The 19,665-nt window shown below is 37.2% G+C and overlaps 1 long non-coding RNA gene across 1 annotated transcript; it reads right to left on the bottom strand.

Moving 5' to 3' along the window:
- Positions 1-13,774: 13,774 nt before the first annotated feature.
- On the bottom strand, positions 13,775-18,057 carry LOC139085098 (uncharacterized). The gene is made up of 2 exons (XR_011543142.1): positions 17,919-18,057; positions 13,775-13,923 (listed from the first exon to the last, which is right to left on the bottom strand). It is a non-coding gene; the product is annotated as an uncharacterized lncRNA (long non-coding RNA).
- Positions 18,058-19,665: the final 1,608 nt, after the last annotated feature.

Genomic DNA, 19,665 nt, shown 5'->3' with positions numbered 1-19,665 from the left:
TAAGTAATATTATGCCTACTTTAAAGATAAGAACTGTCACGCCACAGTAAGAAGCAGAGCCAAGATTCACACAGGGGTCGCGAGGTTTGATTCCCTTTTTACTATTTCTTTCAAGATAAGAAATTTGTAGAGACCACAGATACAATATTCCGGTGTCTGTCACACAATTTAATTAAACATATAATTAATCGATTAATACATTTTCTGAAGATGATCTTTGCTACAGTTTCTCAGAGACAAAATTATTAGGCCACCACGTCTCCTTTCCTTAACAAAGAGACTACCTCCTGTTTTGTTACTGTTCCATTTCATCACTAATAGATAGTGAGCTCTTGGTGGGGACATGCGTTAGTCATTTTCATGTTTTCAGCAGTGAGCACATTTCCTGCCATACCATAGGTACCCAAGAATCATGGATTGAATTGAACTAAGCTTGAGTTGTCTCACATTTTATTGTCTAAATGCCAAGTCTTATCACATAATATCAGCAATGATTAGGTTTAAACACTCTTACCAAGATGCAAGCAATTTTGTAAAAATGACTGAAAAAATACATGATTTTATAGGGTATGTATGTTTTTAATCACTTCTTGGATCCAATCAATCAATAACACCATTTCCTAGGAATAATATAACAATAAAGAACAGGGATACTGGAGTAATATAATAGGACTCTAATACTCTTTCAACACTGCCTGCTCTATGCTCTGACTCTGAGGAAAGTTTATTACTAAGCAATAAATAAAGGGAAAAACAGACCTTATCTGTTTCCCCCCTCCCGCCACTCACACATAAAAAACAATCACCATCTTATTCTTTTTAAGAGGCAAAGATATCTACATTACTCATATTACATTCATAAGATTTCTATAAATGATGAGCAGAAAATTCTTGTCATATTTCCCTTTCCAAAGCGCTGCCCAGAGAAAGTAGTAAATTTGCCATTGGAAGTCACTAGGAAAACAAATAGAATTAAAATCTTGATTAAAGCCCAGATTTTAAAAAATCTGTGGCCGAACTCCAGGGCAAAAAAATGTATATACATGTGCATGAGTGTGTATATATATATATAAAAAAAATTCAGGGGCATGACTGCCAAAGGAATTCAATTTAAAAGCTGGTGCTGACAGGAGACCAGCAGTGCGAGATCATAGGAAGCAAGAAAGCGTGTAATTAGATACTTGATCTGTGACATATTAAAAGTTAAGTCAAGATGATGTGAACCAAGTTATGGCACAGTTTGAAAGACCTACCATGAACCCGAGGGTGCAAACAAAAGGATCACCAGCCAAAGGACCCAAAGCAGCAAAGAAACTAAGACATGCTCTTGAAGCAGAATAACCTCCCCACTGGTGAGGATCTGGGGAGTCATCATGTCAACAACTACATCTGAGTACAAATAACCTTTATCAATATATAAATATTCTCTATATGCATACATATGTATGTTATGAAAGATGGTTTCCCTTTTTCTTTTTATGTCTGGCCTTAACACACCCAGAAGCCTCAAAAAATTGTAAATGCACAGAACAAAAATTGCCCTGTGCTTAGAACCTGATTTCTGTCATCATATAGCCAGGCACAATAACCATCAACTTCTAGGCTAGAAGCAAAAATCAATAACCTGAGCAGACACTAATCAAAGCACAGAACAAACTGCGGTGCTCTGTGATTCTGCAAGGCTCGGTGCTGGGGCTCAGTTGAATTACAAACCCAAGTCTGAAGCCAATATTTACACAGATTCTTTGCCCCAAAACATATCATTGCAGGGTGAATCTAAAAAGCACATTAAAAGCATTCAGTTTTCAGCAAATCATTGAGTGGAATTTAGTTACTCACCTGAGTACTAATAGCATTACTGGAGTTTTAAAAATGCTATGCCTAGCCTAATTTGTACCCAGGTCCTACTGCAAAACATATGAATGTTCCCAGAATCTAGGCACAAATCATGTATTTGCCAAAGAATTGGCTATTAAAGCATATATCCATGGTCAAGATGTAATTCACATGTAAAATAAGTTAAAAGGATGGGTGAAGAAGAAAGGAAATATTTCTTTTCTGTATTTGTTTTTGTTTTTTTTTTTTCAGGAAGATTAGCCCTGAGCTAACATCTGCTGCCAATCCTCCTCTTTTTGCTGAGGAAGCCTGACCCTGAGCTAACATCCATGCCCATCTTCCTCCACTTTATATGTGGGACACCTACCAATGCATGGCCTGCCAAGTGGTGCCATGTCCACACCCGGGATCCGAACTGGCGAACCCCGGGCCACCGAGAAGCAGAACGTGTGAACTTAACCGCTGCACCACCAGGCCGGCCCCCATAAAAGGAAATATTTCTGTCTCTTCATGTTTAGGTGCAACTGACATGACACTAACATTTTAAATTATGTACTCATCAAATATTAAACAAGTATTAAAGAAAAGAAGGAACTTGGAACAAAACAGGCTTAAATGTATTAGAATTTTTGCTCAGTTTTTAGCTCTGTGTTTTTAGCAGGTTTCTTACCCTCTCTGAGCTTCACTTTCCTAACCTCTAAATAGGATGTTGATATAAAATATGACATAACAGATATGAGATAACACATATAAAGGGCCTAATTCAATGTCTATCATATAGCAAATGCCTGATAAGTTGTCCCCGAAGTGGGATTTACCATGCAGCTAATAAAATGTTTGTTTGGGACCCCGTCTAAGATTCTGGGAGAAGCCTTAGTAATATGTGATTTTGTGATGTATGTCAACTTTTAATTTTTTAAATTTTGTTTTGATATATTATCTCATTGTAAATTTATCTTTAATACCTAACTTTGTCTTTATAAGATTGAATATATTATTTTTCTTAGAGAGCTTCCTAAATTGAAATTTAAGTCCCACAAAAGCTCTAACTACCTGCAATTAAGCACACAATTATTATAGTCATTATTAATAAAGAGAATCAATTAGTAAAACTAAAATTCAGTATAATTTGACATTTTTCCTAGCTCAAAGTAACTACAAAAGTTTACTTTAAAAAATAATAATGGAATCTGAGCTCACAATTAAGTATGTATAACTAGTTTTGTTTTTAAACTATTTACCATCAATAATGAGTTTGTATTTTGAGGACAATAACTCAGTGCCAATGGGAGTTGGAAGCCAAGTATGCTTTCAAGTTTGTTGTTTCCACTTCTTTTCTTGAATTAAGTCAGGTGTAATTTTGAAAATGTTAGCATACTGTCAAACCTCAGTGTATTGGGAGAAAGAAACCCGTATAGTTTTAACCTTATGAGATGGAGAACAGATGTCAGGAGGAAAGAGGCTGAGTTTAAGATACCAGATCCAACCCCAAAATTGTTGAGCCAGGTAGGACGTTTACAGAGGCCAAATGCCCAGAACCCAAACTACCAAATCAAAGCTTTAAGAATGAGCACAAGGGTCCAATTGCTTGTGTACAATTTACTCAAATACACAAGGGTAAGGTGAGAGAGAGTGAGAACATGTGTGTGGGAGAGAGTTAAACAGTGTGGGGGAAGCTGCCTGCCTTCTCCTGGGTGAGCCAATGCCTCAGAGGAGGGAGGTGGGAGGAGTGAATCTCCCCTTGCTTGATGTTTGATCCCAGAGCATTTCACACTGGGAGCATCTTGCAATCTAGTATCTTGAGATACAAAGAACACAACTTAATCTCATGTCACCTAAAGAAGCAGCTATCTTCCAGCCCTGGAGGAAAAAGCTGCCTGTGTGGGATTTACTGAATGAGAACATGCTGTACTGTGTGCTTGGCTTAAGGGATTGCATGAGTCATTTTCACTATAAACAATTTTGCTTTGCACTCTGGTTTAAGAAACAAGTCATTGATTAAAAAGTGATTCTACTATACCTCAAGATAGGATCACTTCCAATCCAGATTCTACAACTGAAATAGGAGGAAGTCAAGTATGTGTAGCAGGTACAAATTACCAGGTCATAACATTCAGATAGGCAAAACCAGTATGCCTCCATAGTTTTCTATAAATCAACTCAAAAATTCATTGTGCTTGATTTTAGTGAATTCTGATTAAAATTAGTCATTTCAAATTTAAGCTAGCCATTCAAGAGGTTCCTTTCCCTATCTTCCTTTTCCATGTTCCTGGGCTCTTATGTAGCTTAGTGGGGACTAGCAAGTGATGGTGGTGGGGATGGGGGAAGGCTGGTTATTGGTCAGCATCTGATCACTCGCTGACAATTCCACCTTCCTTGGTCTTTGGCATCTTATCCTCCCAGGCTGCCATCCACTGAGATCCACTATCCCATTGGTCATGGCCATCGTTCCACAAAATCTCTGTTCCCCTCTCCATGCAAAGAAGTCCCTTCTAATCAGCTATCCCTCTTTCATCCACTTCTCTTTCACTCTTGAGGCCATGGGATATTTTCATTCTTCCCCTGAATCTTTCTGGGGCCATAGGAAAATGTCGTGTAGAGCTGACTCAAGTCTGACCTGCCTACTCACGTCGCACCACCATTTCTACTCCACTGCTACTGCTCCAAGCTGATGCGCTGCAAGGGCAATCTCACATTTTGCTAGCTTTCTTGGGCTCCACCTTAGAAGCAAGCATAGGTCCTTCTTCCCGTTGAATAACAAACTTAAGTGGAAGGTATAAGAGGTTCTACCATCTGCCTCCACTTGAAACTAACGAGAGAAAACATAGCATAACTCACTCTTATCTCCGGGACTCAAACCCAAGAGTCACTCTGTTGTGCTTTTTTTTTTGGACTATTATGTCCCTAAGTTCAACTCAAAGAATCTTTGTCAAGATTGAGAAAAATGTACCAATTTTTTTCTTGGCCAAAACTTTATGCTCTGACCTCTTTGGTTTCTGCTTCTGAAAAATAAAAAAATCCAGCTCCTGCAATTCAAAATTCATCAATACTATTACCTTTGTCTTGAAGTTTGAAAATCTATTTCAAAATTAAAAGCTAAGCATTTGTTCATTTCTTTCACTCTGCATTTCTGCAATAACACCTCCACCCATGAGGGTAATAAGCCAAGGACGACTTTGCTACTCGGACAATGAGGTTCTGACTGAGGAAACATACCAGCTAAAGTGACACAATATCATCTTGACAATACTTATTAAGAAAAAAGCTACTTGAAGGAGAACGCCTTCTCAGATAGATGCTGAGGGGGAATTCTGCCTAATGGAAGAAGTTTCTTACAAATTTCTTACTTGGGCTTCTCCAGAAACCTTGCAAGAGATAGAGTAGGACTTAGAACTGCAGTGCTAACAGAGATCGCTGATGTGGCAAAGAAAAATGTGGGTGAATCTTACTGAATGTGTTTTCTTAAACTTGTTCAGATGTCAAAGTAACTGGAAGTCATGGAATTCTTTACAGAGCTATGGAACTTTTTGTTTGATAGAATTCAACTATTATAAATATCCTATTTTGAACATATTTGTGTAAATTAGGATCATATTTATGAGCAGGATCTCTCTCTCTCCTTGCCTCCCTCTCTCTCCCCAACTTTCTCTCTCCATAAATGTATAAAACAAGTAGTTATGGATATACAAGTCTGTAAGGAAGGAAATGACTAAAATATGTATGATCAATTTTATCCCATTCACATTCACTTGCAATTTCTTCATTCATTGTGTCTCTCATTTGCGGTACTGTATTCTGTAACAGTAGCAAACACCAAAGATTAAAAACAACAGCAGCAAATGGAAATAACTTGAAATTGGGAAAATTACGCCTGTGGAGTCTTCTTCCCCTAGAATCTGGAAAAGCATGCTGCTAATTATTTCTTGTTTTCTTGCTTTTCTATTGGAATCTATTCAGCTCAAGAAACATCAGTGTTTCATTGGGTCACAGTTTGAGAACAACCATGCAACTATCTGATACTACTATATTAATTTATTCTCGTTCCATTGTGCAAAGATTTGGAAGCAAGAGTTTCCTATGACCAGTCTCTTCTATACAAAGGTTACAAATAGCGATTTTGAGACCCCAATGTAGTTCACATGTTATTATAAACAAAACTCTAATCTATGGCTTTTTGCAGATACAGGGCTACAGGGCAATAGGGTTTTGTTGTGTGTTTTTTTTGGTATATGTGGGGTTTTTTAATGTCTATTTTTGTTTGTATTGGTTTTAAGTGAAAGACAGCCAACAACTATGAAGGAAATAGGATTTAGAAAAAATTCCATCGCGAGAGGATGTCTCCCAGCAGCTCTTGGTACAGGCAATATTATATTTCCTGCTAAAACTCATTCAAAAAGCATTTCAGTTGTTCTCGTTACTTTAGAACACTTGGAAGGAGTCGCACAAAGAACTGTACCTCCTACAGCTCAGCTCCCCTTTACCAATCTGAGCAATGTAGATAGAAAAGAAGAGGCAGCAGAATTACAGTTGATACAATCCACGGAGTTCAGACAGAAAGCACTTGTCCCTTACAAGCTGAGCTTTGAACAATTGCAGGCAGACTTTTGCTCTCAATGAGCCCCAGATGTAGGACATAGAAGCAAACCATATGGGTGAGACAGAAACAGAACTAAGAAAAAAGAAGATTTAAAACAAACCAAGAGCCTGATAGAGACATCATTCTATGCACGCCCAGCGAGGGGCTTAACCAGGACCAAGGAAAGGGTTGATAAACAGTTTCCAACTGAAGAGCCAGTTCAGATTATGGAGTAGCAGTTGCCAGAGTGATGTTTTATGGATTTTGTTCCATGTAAGCTCCACATTTTGGCTCATGGCTGTCCATAGTGTCCATAGGTAGAAGAGCCATAAGGAGTAACACATGTCATGGACTTGCAATCCCAAGCTTAAAAAGTTACTGCAAGCAGCCTGCAACAAGAGCTGTCTTTAAGCCTCAGTTAACCGTAAATTGAATATTTTAAAGAGTGGATTTTAAGTTTCAGATAATTCTCTTGTTGATCTTGTAAAGAATCAAGTAAAGCCATGTGTTCAGACGTTGTTAAGAATTGTTGAGACATTGTTAAGGTGTGTGGAAGAGAAGGACACACAGGAAGCTGCAGTTACCATCCTGGATCACTGGCCGATTTACAGAAACGGCTCTATAACAGGGAGCGCTCCTATTGGAATAAGGCAAGTGCTGTCTTGTAAATTGTGTCTGAACAGAGTCTAAATGTATAAAAGTACCCCAAGAAAGTACCTGTAATTACATCCTTGAATTTAAGATATCACATTACTGATTTCAGAAATAGTAAACTATGTAACATTTATGTGGTAGTGGGGTTTTTTCTGAACCACTATAATTAGATAGACCAATTTTATAAAAAATTTTGATATCTTAAAACTGGGGAGGGGCCAGCCCAATAGCGCAGCAGTTAAGTGCACACGTTCTGCTTCTCCGCGGCCCGGGGTTCCCCAAATTGGATCCCAGGTGCGGACATGGCACCGCTTGGCAAAAGCCATGTGGTGGTAGGCGTCCCATGTATAAAGTAGAGGAAGATGGGCACGGATGGTAGCTCATAGCCAGTCTTCCTCAGCAAAAAGAGGAGAATTGGCAGACGTTAGCTCAGGGCTAATCTTCCTCAAAAAAAAAAAAACAAAAACAAAAACTGGGGAAATATGACAGTAGTTTGATAATATCATCAAAACAATTGCCCTACATTTCTTTTGGGACCTTTTTTCCCCTAGTTTTATTGAGGTATAATTAGCATACCGCACTGTGTAAGATTAAGGTATAGTGCATAATGATTTGACTTACATATATTGTGAAATGGTTACCACAATAAATTTAGTTAACGTTCATTGTCTCATAGAGGAAAAAAAAAGAAAAGAAAAAGAAAATAGAAATTTTTGCTTTGTAGTGAGAACACTTAGGATCTACTTTCTTAACAACTTTCAAGTATACCATATAGCAGTATTAACTAAAGTGACCATGTTGTATGTTATATCTCTAGTACTTATTTATCTTATAACTGAAGTTTATACGTTTTGACCACCTTTGTCCCTTAACCCCTTAGCCAACCTCTGGAAACTACAGATCTGATCTCTTTTTTTACGAGGTTTTTTTTTTTCCAGATTCCACATATAAGTGAGATTATACAATATTTATCTTTCTCTGTCTGACTTATTCCAATTATCTTAATGCCCTGAAGCTCCATCCATGTCATTGCAAATGGCAAGACTTCCTTTTTTATGGCTGAATAATATTCCATTGTGTGTGTGTGTGTGTGTGTGTGTGTGTGATACCACAACTTTTTTATCCATTCATCCATCAATGGACACTTAGTTTGTTTCCATTATTGTAAATAATGCTGCTATGAACATGGGGATGCAAATATCTTTTTGAGTTAGTTTTCATTTTCTTTAGATAAATACTCAGAAGTAGAATTGCTCAATCATATGGTAGTTCTATTATTAATATTTTGAGGAACCTCTATACTGTTTTCCATAGTGGCTGTACCAATTTACAATTCCACCAACAGTGCACAAGGGTTCCCTTTTCTCCACATCCTTGCCAGCATTTGTTACCCCTTATCTTTTTAATGATAGTTATTCTAACAGGTGTGAAGTGACATCTCATTGTGGTTTTGATTTGCATTTCCCTGATTAGTGGTGTTGAGACCTTTTCATGCGCCTGTTGGCCATTTGTATATCTACTTTGGAAAAATATTCCAGGTATTCTATTTAGATCCTTTGCCCATTTTTTAATTGGATTATTTGTTTTTTTCTATTGAACTGTATGAGTTCTTTGTACACTTTGAATATTAACTCTTTATCAAATATATGGTTTACAAATATTTTTTCCCATTTGGTAGATTTTCTTTTTATGTTGTGCAAAGCCTTTTTAGTTTGATGTGGTCATACATCTTTATTTTTTATTTTGTTGCTTGTGCTTTAGGTGTCATATCCAAAAAGTCATTGCCAAGACCCATGTCAAGAAGCTTTTTTCAGTGTGTTCTGTGAGGAGTTGCGTGGTTTTAGGTCTCACATTTAAGTCCTTAATCCATTTTGAGTTAACTTTTGTGAGTGGTATAAGATAGTGGGAAAAATCCACGAATGAGAGGTCAGACAACTTGGAGCTTATTTCTGAGTCTGTGTTATCTGACTTCAAACTTCCAATAAGTTTTTACTAGATTAAGTTTATATGCCCTTCCAACTCTAATATTCTTCAGTTTTTCTCAGTACACTTCAAAATACCCACAATAAGAGCAGTTGTATAGTTTAAATCTTTTATAATTCAAAAAATAAATGTATAAATTATCAAAGATTGAATTCTACTTAACATAATCTTAATGCTAGGTATATATCTTTTTCATATTCAACTTTTAAAATTGGCCATCTAATCATATAGGAGTTTTTCTCAGATACAGTTTGCTCTTAACTAATTACCTCTTTAATCAATCAGGTTAAATAAGCTAAAACTTATTTTTTTGGGTATTTGAGACTTGATTAAGCATGAGCTACCACAAATACTTCACAAAAATTGGTGAGATTTAAATTTCTTTCTTTCTAGGTAAAAATAAAGTAGGTACATAGTGTCGTCATAGATTGATCATTGCTATTGAAGCCATTTTATATTCAAATCAAGAATCTGTTCAAGTAGAAACAGAAATAAATATGAGAATATATTCACTATACATAAGAAAACACAGAATATTTCTGGAGCATTTAGCAAAGCTAATACCCAAATGTGAAGTTTACAGGTATATCCCAATGTGCTCATCATAGACTACAGCAATAGCTTAGTTTCTAATCTCTGAAAGATATTAAACAGTTGAGCACCAATTAGTGGGAAAAAAATCATTAATAAAATAGAAGCACACATTGTTATTTGGAGAGGCTTGTATTTATTGCTTCCTGTGAGAGTTCCAAGAGGACTAACGAAAGTACAAATATTGGCATGGGGCACACCGCTTCTTTGCCTGCTTTTAAGAGACGTCTGTAACAAAGTTTATGGTACCAAATTCTTAAAGAGCATGAAACATAGACCTCTAGTGAAGTGACTTTACCAGTTGGCAAGGTTTCGCTCTCACCAATGACCATTTCAGAAAAAACATTACAGCAACATTGGCACAACACAGATGGCACAATCTCCATAATATTTTCATTCCCAACACAAACGGTTATATTTGGAAAATATTAGTAATGTCCCAAAAAAGTCTCTTTAAAGACATTACAAAATTATGGGTCAGTTCAATAATAGGGGAATGCTTAAAAGAATTATGAATGGATATTATAGTTACAAAGAATTTAATAACATGGGGAAAATATCAGGATATCATGTCAGTGACTAAGCATAATACAAAGCTGTATATATAGTTCAATGTCCACCATATATAATGTCCAAAAATATGAATACTAAAAATGCTAAAGAAGGAAAACTTTTTAAAAGGAAATATACTAAAAATCATTCGTGGTTCTCTCTTAGAGTAACCTCGGGTATTTTCTTAATTCTTTGCTATACTTTTAAAATTATCTTTAATATTCATAAAAAGGGAAGACAGCTAAGTATATAATACAAAACTTAAAAATCTTTTATCATGACAGAAATAAATAGCCAGAATTATTAGAAATAAAAATGAAACCATTTAAATGGGGGAAAAAAGTATCTCCATGCTCAATTTAGATAAGTGAGATGGAATCAATTCCAGATTAGAAAAATTAGGGTTTTTTCCTTAAATCAACAATTAGCTGAGCAGAGAAAAATCTCTTTACTCAAAATGCTTTTTTCCCCCCAATAATAATCAATGAGAGACAGGAGTCATTGTCTATTCTCAGAATCGGAGTTTTAGTCTTTTCCTTTATCTGGACTTTGTTTCCTTCTACAGATTCCTACTACTTGGTTTGTATTTGTGTTATTGAATCCTGTGTCATCTGCTCTGTGCTGACGAACGTTTGAGGCCATGTCGTAAACAGTTCTATTATGAGACACCACAGCATAGTTGTTAGGAGGACAAGTCTTGAGTCAGGCACCTGTGTTCAAATCTTGCCTTCGGAACACTGGCCAGTTCCTTAACTTCTCTCTCTTTCAGTTTCCTCATCTGTAGAATGGAGATTATAACCTCAAAGAGTTTTAAGATAATTAAAGGGATAATTCTTGTAAAGCTGTTGATATCCCTCCTACCCCATCCCAAACCACACAGTCCTCCCATCTCATTTCACACCAATTCAGTCTTTCCATTTGCTCAGGCCCAAGTCTTTGAAGTCATTCTAATCTCTCCTTTCTCTTAGACCCCACATCCAATCTGTCAGCAAATTCTGCTGTCACTACCTTCAAAATAAATGCAGGCTTGGGGCTGGCCCAATGGCCAAGTGGTTATGTTCACATGTTCCACTTCGGTGGCCCAGTTTCGACAGTTTGGATCCTGGCTGTGGACCTACGCATCACTCTTTAAGCCATGCTGTGACAGCATGCCACGTAGAAGAGCTACGATGACTTACAACTAGGATATACAACTATGTACTGGGGAACGACGATTGGCGACAGATGTTAGCTCAGGTGATCTTCCTCACCAAAAAAAAAAAAAAAAAAGTACAAAATGACTCCTTCTCACAAAGATTGAGTCACTAAATGAATCTCATTATATGAACTAAAAATGCTGAATAGGAATCTCGATTTAGTAAATGGCTTTCTTGTTCTATAATTTTTGTAACCTCGTTGCTCAACCCCTTTGTTTGTCATTAAAAGCATGATCATAGCACAGTACCTAATAATATCAACAGTGGAATCAGATGGTCTTAATGGGATGCATCTGTAATGCATTTTGAGCTCCTTACAAGACACATTATAAATAACAAGTATTTATGAGTTAAAGACTAAATAGATAAATACAAGCAGTCAAGAAGCATTTGATAACAGAACAAACAGCTTATTCCCTGTACCAAAATGCTTTTTCCATCATATTATAACCCTCCTCAAGCCAGGCCTCAACATAGCTAAGGGAAAACAGGTTTGTGCAATCCTCAAGGTTCATTACACGTGCGTAGGTACAAGACAAATTAATAGCCAGGAAGATGGCAAATCCTACATACATACAATATATATGGCAGAACCATACATATTGTCATCAACACAGATTTGCTGAACAGTTATTATGCCTCTCACATAGATTGCACCTAATTATCCAAATTGTATCTACATACATATACAGCCCTACAGATAATGAAATTTTTATCAAAATGTTTTTCACTTGCACTTAAAGTGTTTTGACAAAGAGAAGGTTGCCAGATTTAGCAAATTAAATACAGGATGCCTAGTTAAATCTGAGTTTTAGACAAACAATGAATTTTTTTTTAGTTTATATATGTCTCCAATAGTGTGTGGGACATACACACACTAAAAAATTATTCACTGTTTATCTAAAATTCAAATTATATAGTTGTCTTCTATTTTCTCTGACAATCTTAAGCTCAGGTCAAAGTAACATGACTGTCATGGGAGTTGACATCGGTGTAACTGTGTTAACTGAAGTTTTGGTCCAGGCAGCAAAACACAAAAGCCAAAGTGAGGACCAGACAAAGTGCAGAATTCACAAATAAAATCTGCAAAAACTGGTTCTACACTTCTTGGGCCACTCAGTCAGATTAAGAATATAAAAAGGGGCCTTGGCATTCAGAGAATGAAAAGGATACTATGGAAAAAGTTGGGCTTGAGCCCCACCTCCATTCCCCATGGGGAAAGGAGAGGAGTTTGTCACCCCTCATTTCAAGGCAGGTAAAGGCTTCAGCCAGAGCCCCTGGAAGGCCTGAGTTTCTCCATAGTTGGAGGAGGCCACAGACTGAGAACGTTAAAGTGGCCTATTTCAGGATAATAAAGAGAGGACAAAGCTATGTTTGCAAAGGAACTATACTCCCACTAGTAAAAGTTACAGAATGTTTGATTCCCATGGACCCAATGTGACCCTGAGGGGAAAGGGCTGGTCTGGAGCATAAAGGGACATGGATGCAGCATCAAAATGGAGGATGTCTCAACACCAGGGCTGAGGGCAGAAGGAGAGACTACTCATGCTGACAGCTGCCACTACAAAGGGCTACTGGGGGTCTTCAAGAAGCCACAGGAAAAAGTATCAGCTGCAAACACCCGCCAGGACCAGAGTGAGAAGCCAGTTTATGAAGATACCAGTCACAAGCCAGGAAAGAACATCCCTTTCCTCTTTCCCCTTCTTCCCGCCTCCCGCTTCAACTGTGGCATGGCCCAAAACCACCACTTGAGGAGTCCAAGTCCAGGAAAGTTACTGATAAATTCTCCTCCTCAAATGCCGCAGCCTACCATCTACAGGCCTGGGCCTCTCCATCTGGATTAAAAATCAAAATGCTAATTAATATCTCACACTGGATTATTTTTTAAATTTTGCATTGAGACTGGATCTTATTTCCTAAAGTAACTGCATACTGTAAGAGTGAGGAGAAACATTTTGGGATCTGCTAAGTTTTAATCTGATGGACAGAGAAAAACTTTCCTCAACTAAATAAATTTTAAAGGAGCAATAGTAGATAAAAATGAAACTGTTAAGATACATCCAATGATTCATGTGTATTCATATATTGGTTATATTGGGACAGAGATTAAAATGGAGCCCTCTCTGTGAAAAGCTGGTTGGCTAGAACAGCTTTCAAGATAAATCCACCTGTGTCCACCTCTCCATCATACTGATTAACCAAGAAAAACACTACAAGCTACTCTCCTGGCCACTTTTGGCATGCTGCTCTTCTTTTGATGGCCAAATACAAACCCAGTTTTGATTCCAGAAGCCTATATACTATATTATGCATTTAAGAACCTCTCATTGAACACTTTTTTTACTTCTTATACTCAGCAAGAATGTGAAGGGACTACACGTAAGAATATTTCTAAATGTGTCTATGTTTTGACCTAGGGAAGGTTTTCCTTTGAGTCAGTTTGCAGTTTTCTCTCCAAAGACTTCATTCATTTATGATTCTTTTTCATTTTTTGTGATGGTTTCATCCAGCTCTCAAGGATTCCCAGGTTTCTTTCTGCAAGAAAAGGATTAACCTCCAGAAACTGAGAACAAGAAAGACATATAAACATATCTGGAATCAATAACAAAATCTACTGCAATAATGTATAACATAAGAAACTCGTGACACAGCCAAAACATGGTGCTAGCCAAACATTGCACAATGCTGAAGGCAGCAGTCGAGTTTGAAAATGAAAAAAGTAGATAGTGTCGGCGTAGACAGAATGTACAAATTCCTGTAATATGAATATCTTATTGGGAATGCAAAAAAAGAGAAAAAAGCAAAAATGTAGTGACCTGATCTATTACATATGTCTATCATCTAAAATTTTCAAATGTCCACAATGCATAGAAGGAGCTATATATTTTCTTTACTATTATCTTTTGTCATAAAGAATAACTAATACCTCATTTGGAAAAGAAGGGAAAGGGGTACTTTTGTTTTTTTGAGGAAGATTAGCCCTGCGCTAACATCTGCTGTCAATCTTCCTCTTTTTGCTGAGGAAGACTGGCCCTGAGCTAACATCTGTGCCCATCTTCCTCTACTTTATATGTGGGACATCTGCCACAGCATGGCTTAAGTGGTGTGTAGGTCCGCACCCGGGATCTGAAATGGCAAACCCCAAGCCGCCAAAGCGGAACATGAAAACTTAACCACTGTGCCACCGGGCTGGCCCCAAGGGGTACTTTTTAACAAAAGCAAAATTGTATATAGTATCTTGTGAGTCTATCAGTGTAATTTGGATTTATTTATCCAAAAGCATTACTTATTTTGGTTTTTCTAATCTTTTATCTTTTTTATTGAGTTATAATTGATACATAACATTGTATTAGTTTTAGGTGTACTACAGAATGATTTGATATATGTACATATTGCAAAATGATTACCACAGTAAGTTTGGTTAACATCGGTCACAATGCATAGTTACAATTTCTTTTTGTTTTGATGAGAACTTTAAGATCTACTCTCTAGGCATCTTTCAAATATACAATATAGTATTGTTAACTACAGCCACCACGTTGTACATTACATCCTCAGGACTTCATTATTTTATAGCTGGAAGCTTGTACCTTTGGATCACCTCTACCCATTTCACCCACCCCTGATCCCTCACCTCTGGCAACCACCAATCTGTTCTATCTGTGAGCTCGTTCTTTCCCTTTTTTAGATTCCAAATATTAGTTATACCGTATAGTTTCGTCTTTCTCTGTCTGACTTATTTCACTTAGCATAATGCCCTCAAGGTCCATCCATGTTGTCACAAATGGCTGGATTTTTTTCTTTAAAATATACTAAAACCCTAGTTTTAGGGCAATACCCAAGAAATTCTGTTTATTAGCTTTTAAACATTTCTAAAAAGCTATGCACTAATAGCAACCAGTCCTTCAGAAGAAATTTAAAAAGAAAAATAAAAAATATCACGTTAATTGGTCCCAAATTAGAAGGCCTGGCTGCCATCTCTAACTCAAATCCCGGTTCAAGTAGCTGCATAGAAATGTGAGAGAATCTGCCACATACACACACCTTTGCTTATGAACCATAAACAGTTTTGAAAAGAAGCATTCATGCCAATGAATAATTCCACCTCGGAGCTACAGTCTAGAAGAGTCTGTAATCTAAAACACGTTTGTCCATAATTTCTCCTCACTTCCCACTTTCACCCTTTCCCATTATACTATTAGTTTTTTCAGCGGAATAAGCAAGATGGATGCAATATAACCAAAGATTTCAGTTAAATCAGCTGGTCCATGCAGGTTAATCACAACAAAGCTTTTGAATCAATTGATTTGTAGTAAACTCAGCTCTGCCACATACTCAGAACATTTATTTATTTTAGGTTGCATTATGAGCTTCACTTTGAAAGCTACTCCTATAGCAGCTACAATAGAACATTAAATTACATTTTAAGTGTTGGGACTTTCCATTGGTCTTAATGACAAGGGGCTTAAGGGGCTCAGGCTTGTTTATTACAGTTTCTCTTTCTTTCTGATGATTAAATTTACACTATTGTTACTGCATATAACTTAATTTTTTCATTCAAAACATATTCATAAACAAACTTGAAAATCCAAACAAGTAGGAACAAAGAGGGGAAAATCATCAATTTTCTTACCAGTTCCTTCAACTATTTCTTCTAACGGTTTTGTTCTTTTGTCTTATAAGCCTTTGACAAAAAATATGTGTTCTTAAAAAGCAAATGTACATCTCACCAACAAAAAAACATCAACTCAATTAAAAAATGGGCAAAAGATCTGAACAGAGATTTCTCCAAAGAAGATATACGGATGGCCAACAGGCGTATGAAAAGATGCTCAACATCATTAGCTATCAGGGAAATGCAAATCAAAACTACAATGAGATATCACCTCACTCTGGTCAGAATGGCTATAATTAACAAGACAGGAAACAAGTGTTGGAGAGGATGTGGAGAGAAGGGAACACTTGTATAGAGCTAGTGGGAGTGCAAACTGGTACAGCCACTATGGAAAGCAGTATGGAGTATCCTCAGAAAATTAAGAATAGGTCTACCATATGATCCAGCTATCCTACTGCTGGATATTTATCCAAAGAACTTGAAAACACAAATGTGTAAAGATACATGCACCCCTATGTTCATTGCAGCATTATACACGATAGCCAAGAGTTGGAAGCAACCTAGGTGCCCATCAGGGGACAAATGGATAAAGAAGATGTGGTATTTATACACAACGGAATACTACTCAGCCATAAGAAATGATGAAATCCAGCCATTTGTGGCAACATGGATGGACCTTGAGGGTATTATGCTAAGTGAAATAAGTCAAATACCATGTGATCTCACTCATAAGTAGAAGATAAAAACAACGACAAACAAACACATAGCAAGATAGATTGGATTGGTGGTTACCATAGGGGAAGGGGGGAGAGTAAAAGGGGTGACTATGTTCACATGTGAGGTGATGGACTATAATTAGTTTTTAGGTGGTGAACATGATGTAATCTACACAGAATTCAAAATATATTACAATGTACATCTGAAAGCTATATAACGTTATAATCCAATGTTGCTGCAATAAAGAAAAAAGTAAATGTAATTGTGTTTATGGTTTTATATCTTACTCTTCTCGGTTAACATTATTTCATTAGCATTTTCCATGTTCTTACATAATCTTTATAAATATTTTTACTGGTGAGTAATGTTTTAATGAGTGAATATAACACGGGTTTATTTAATTCTTTCCTTATGATTGGACATTCTGTTTCCACTTTTTGACAATTATTAATGATGATCCTATGAACTTCTTTGAACGTAAAGCTCTTTTCTATATATGGGATTATTTTATTATGGTAGATTCTTAGGGGTGGAATTACTGTTCAGAGGAACATCAGATTTCTTAAGACTCTTCATACATATTGATAAATTGCTGTAAGGCCAAACCAATTAACTCTGCCACCAGCAATAACTGAAGCATTCTATCATACACCTACTAGAATTTTCATCCCAGGCTTACTAGCATCTTTGCTAAATTGATTGGTGAAGAATTGGATCTCATTATAGTTTTTAGTACATTTTTTAAAAATCAGAGACATATATGCACATAAAGACTTAAAAACCTTATAAGGCGTTTTATGAAAAATAATCCTCCAAGACCTTCCCTCTCCGCAAACACACACGGACAATTTCCTACTCCCCAGAGGCAGAACGTGTTCTAGCCATTGTCACTGCCTTTTTTGACTATGAGACCACAGGTTTAAAGGCCTGGAGCAACATGACATCTCTCCCTCTCTATTCTGATTACTTATCCTTCAGGTGAGGTGATCCAACTTGGCATGACAGGGAGGTGAAGGAGTGTCCTTATGTTGGTATGCTAAAATGCCCCACTCATAAGGTCAGGATATTAAACGACTTTGTCTTGTTTCTTGCCCTATAACTTATTTCATTCAATAGTCTAGCCCTGGACCACTCTGTTGACCTTATTCCAACAACCCAGCAACCCACAAGAATAATGACAGGCGTCAATTGTTCTTACTTAGCTCTGCTCATGGAGATGATTTTCTCCATCTTCAACAGTCCAGATGCATTCAGTTAGTTACAGGGTCAATTACTGCTGCCTTCCTCTCAAGAGGACCTTGTAGGTATTGGTCCACTCCGTCGCCTGCCTGCCTTTGCTCTTCCAGGGTGAAGTTCTCAAAAGCAGAGCTCGCATCACAATGAGGAAATGCAAGAGGCTGGGGTGGGAGGGGAGTTCTGACCTCTATTAATCTCTGGTGTGACATTACTATCACTTTCTGGTGTGATCCTGGGCAAGGTTGCTAATCTCTCTGTGATTCAATTTTCTTGCCTGAAAAATAGAAAGAATAACAGGACCTACCTCATAGGGCTGTTGTCTTGATTAAATGGGCTGGTGTGTGTGTAAGTGGGTGTGTAGCACTTATAATGTGTGTATAGCACTTAGAAAATGAGGGTCTCCACATAAAGCACCATATATGTGCAAGCTATAACTATAATTTTATTCCTCTTGATTCCTGAGATCTGAAATGAAAATCTTAGCTCCTACTTTATGATTTCCTGCTATAGATGTTTCAACAATTTAACTAATACTTCCAAGCATGGCGCAGAATTTGGCTACTTTTTGTTCTATTCTTATTCTCACACCAGGCCTCCTCAGGGATTCAGCACAATAGTTTTCTGTGCTTTGTCACATACTTACTATTAAAGTATTCTTACTGGCATTGTAAGTTCTGAGACGTATCCACTTGGATTTTTCTCAGGGCTGTTAAATTCATAAATGAATTTGGGGAGATTGACAACTATACAATAGTTAATCTTCCCAGCTTCCATTACACGTCCTTCCATTTTTTTAGAACCACTGTATATAAGATAAGGAATTTGTTACTGGGACTGAGTCTTATGCAATTATGAGAGCTGGCTGAACAGCGTCTGTAAGGCTGCTACCTTTCATGTGATGCTAGAGCTTGAAGTCTGTGGTGGGAAATCAGGCAATGAAGATGGATGTAGCATGGGGAAGAGCAAGGACAAGCTGGAACTCCCAAGTAGGAGCTAGAACCCATGAAGAAAGAACAAAACCCATGTCAATTCTCACCACTTGTGATCGTCATAATGTGGGTATCCTATGCAGAAACTTGGTGTCTTTCATCATGGAGTAAACACACACCTGCCAGGAGTAGCAGAGTTGAAAAAGGACCCAGGGAAATGTGGTGAAAGTGCAGACTCAGCTACTGTCCCACACCAAGGTTTGAGACAACCCCACTATGTGCAAACTACAAAATGGCTCCTGTTTAACTACCACTTCCCAAATAGCCTAGAAAAATGTCGCTAGCAGCCCATTCTAACTGGAAATATGCAGGAAATGGAATTCTGGGAAATGTAACCAAGGGGACACATTGCAAACCTACCACATCTCTCGGTAGAATTTATTTAATGGATAATATATGTCTCACAATCATAACTATTTATAATTCTATCACCACTGTTGACATGATCTCTATACAATGTGTTTACTGTGTGGTTGTGAACACCTTAATGCCCTTTTCCCATCCTTCCATCATGTATCACAATAACTCAAACCTGGGTATCCAACACTCCTCTGTGCACTGAAGTAGCTGAATATAGCTAGAATAAAACTCAAAACCATGCTGAACAGCCCAATTTAAATTTATGAATAAAAATCATACCTAAGACCTCACAGCTGCCTGCCAAACTTTCTATTACATTTCCTTGGTCAATTTGCTCTACTATTTTCCTATATTACTTTT

This window comes from Equus przewalskii, chromosome 8 (assembly GCF_037783145.1).
Source record: "Equus przewalskii isolate Varuska chromosome 8, EquPr2, whole genome shotgun sequence".
Classification (NCBI taxonomy): domain Eukaryota; kingdom Metazoa; phylum Chordata; class Mammalia; order Perissodactyla; family Equidae; genus Equus; species Equus przewalskii.
Note: the sequence above shows the minus strand (reverse complement) of the source record. Positions and strands in the feature narration are given on the sequence as shown.